We start from the raw sequence: 2,917 nt of genomic DNA, 5'->3' as shown, positions 1-2,917 counted from the left end.
ATTCCTGAAAAATTAATATTCTGTCTCTATATTAAGGTCACCTTTACCTGTATTGTTCTTTCTCACTGCTCCTGTGCATGGAATTCTTACACTTTCGTAGAATCCTAGAATCACAGAGCTGGAAGGGGCCATACAGGCCATCTAGTCCAACCCCCTGCTCAATGCAAGATCAGCCTAGAGCAGAGGTGTCAAACTCATTTGTTACAAGGGCCGGGACATGTGTGTCATAAAATGTAATGCCAGGTACCAGTGACAGAAACTGTATAAAGGACAGCAGCTGATAAGCTCCGAGTTGGTGTATCCTCACTACAAGGCGCCATGGGCTGGGGAGGGGGGTGCAGAGGAAAACCCACATAGGTGGACTGGAGAGGCAGCAGTGCAGTGCTGGGCAGATACTCCCACCATGCTTGACAGCTGCAGATGAGGTTGTTCTGCTGTGCTTAAGCCACAATGCAGTGGCTCTGCCCACTCCCCCCAGCACTTCCTTCTTTGCATCAATTGCTTGCGGGCCGCATAAGAGACCTCTATGGGCCAGATCTGGCCCCCGGGCCTTATGTTTTACATCCCTGGCCTAGAGCATCCCTGGCATGTGTTTCTCCAGCCACTGCTTAAAGACTGCCGGTGAGGGGGAGCTTTAGGGGTTTTTTTGTTTCTTGTTACTGTTATATTATGTTCTATCACGTTAAAAAAAATAAAAATAGTGTTTTTTTAAAAAAAGGGCAAGAGTTCAGTAGCACCTTAAAGACTAACAAAATTTGTGGCAGGGGAGAAGCTTTCGTGGGTCATGCGGTGTCTTCATCACCTGCCACAAACTGTGTTAGTCTTGAAGGTGCAGCTGGACTCCTGCTCTTTTCTCCTGGATACATTTGACAGGGAAGCTGCAATCAGAGCACTTCCGTGGCTCTCTGATCTCTGTATCTCAAAAAGGACACCACGGAGTTAGACAAGGTGCTGGAAAAAGCAACCCAAACAGTCAAGGGGTAGGAGATGAGTAAGTAAGTGGGAGGGTGTGCGTGATGTGTGTGTGTGTGTGTGTGTGTGTTAAGAACTGTCGACCAGGGGTCATTTCCTGGAGGAGCGCACAGGAGCAGAGCTCCGGCAGTAAAGAGCCCAGGGGGCGGGCAAATGCAACAGGCCCCACCCCCTGCTCTCAGCAGCCCTCAGTCAGAGCAAGAAGCAGCCAGGTAAGCTGCAGAGCCAACAGGTCCAAAACAGTCCAGAGGCACCTTTAAGACCAAGTTTTATTCAGGTACAAGCTCTCCCTCCTCTGCGAGGACAGATCTGCACATTTCCCCCCCCCCAATAGCTAGCAATCCAAAATAGTCCAGTGGAGCCTGAGCAGTGGGTGTTGCCTTCTGACACACTTCCGGTGATGTCAGGGGGTGTGGCATATGCAAATGAGTTATGCTAATGAGTTATGCTAATGAGCTCCTGCACCTCTTTTTCTACGAAATGACCCCTGGTCGAGACACTTCTGACTTACAGCAACCCTATGAATAAATGGCCTCTAAAATGTCCTGTCCGTAACAGGGGGTGTGATAGGGTTTATAAAATATGCATAGGATGGAGAATGCAGATAGAGAGCACTTTTTCTTCCTTGCCCATAACTCTAGAACCAGGGAAGGGCACCCAATGAAACTGATGGGCAGCCAATTCTGGAGAGACAAAAGAAATCACAAGTTCACACAATGTGCGATTAACTTGGGGAACTCATTACCGCTGAATGTGGTGACAGCCGCTAGCCTAGATGGCATCAAAAAGGGTATTAAACAAAGTAATGGGGCAGAGCTCCAGCAGTGGCTGTTAGCCATGTTGGTTAAACGGAGCTGCGGTGGCTCAAGTGGTTAAGACGCTGAACTGCAGGCTGTGGAAGGTCGGTAGTTCAGCAGTTCAAGACCTGAGTGCGCTGTATGACGGAGTGAGCTCCCGTCTCTAGTTCCAGCTCCTGCCAACCTAGCACTTCGAAAGCAAGAAATTGCAAGTAGATAAATAGGTACCACTTCAGTGGGAAGGTAATAGCGTTCCGTGCGCCTTGGTGTTTAGTCATGCTGGCCACATGACCACGGAAATATCTTCGGACAGCGCTGGCTCTTTGGCTTGGAAACGGAGATGAGCGCCGCAACTCTAGAGTCGGATTCAACTGGCTTTCAAGCAAGGGAACCTTTACCTTAACCTTTTACCATTCCAGTGGTACCTTTAAGACCAACAACATTTTATTCTGGGTATAAGCTTTCGTGTTCACAAAAGCTTATACCCAGAATAAAACTTTTGTTGGTCTCAAAGGTACCACTGGACTCAAATTTTGTTATTTTATCATGAAGAGAAATATGAAATCATGCCCATGTCTGCAAATTATGCTGCTTTTAAAATATGTGACAGTGGCTCATTGAATGGCTGGCTACTTTATTCCTTTGCCTTCATTCCCAAAGGCCACAAAAGACTCCCTCTCTCTTTTCTACTCTCTTTCTCTCTCTCTGCTATTTCCCAGTCTATACACTATCGAAATAGATTGGAAGTGCCCTGGGAGCAGAGGCCTTGGAGTTTTGATGTTGATAACATAGACATCAATGAAACAAAGCTGGAGTCCAGTGGCACCTTTAAGACCAACAAAGCTTTCCTGTTCACACACCCGTCTTCACTGATGGATCCTTCCAGAATCAGAGAGCTCCAGTTTAAGCGCTCATCCCTGCACCCAGAAACATGCACACTGAAAGCTAAAGCCTCCCGTCTGCACTTCCATGTCATGGAAGCAGTATTGGGTGGGAGGATTTCATATACTGTGGTCATATACAACTAAAGTTGCCAGCTGGCATGGAGAAACACGTCCTGCTCTGTATATAGAGGTTTAATGGGATCAGAGGTCATTTCGGGGGGGAACGTGGGGGAACGCAGTTCCCCCGGGTGAGGTACGGGGGGA

Source organism: Gekko japonicus, unplaced genomic scaffold (genome assembly GCF_001447785.1).
Source record: "Gekko japonicus isolate JY-2015 unplaced genomic scaffold, Gekko_japonicus_V1.1 scaffold953, whole genome shotgun sequence".
NCBI classification, from domain to species: Eukaryota; Metazoa; Chordata; class Lepidosauria; order Squamata; family Gekkonidae; genus Gekko; species Gekko japonicus.
Note: the sequence above shows the minus strand (reverse complement) of the source record.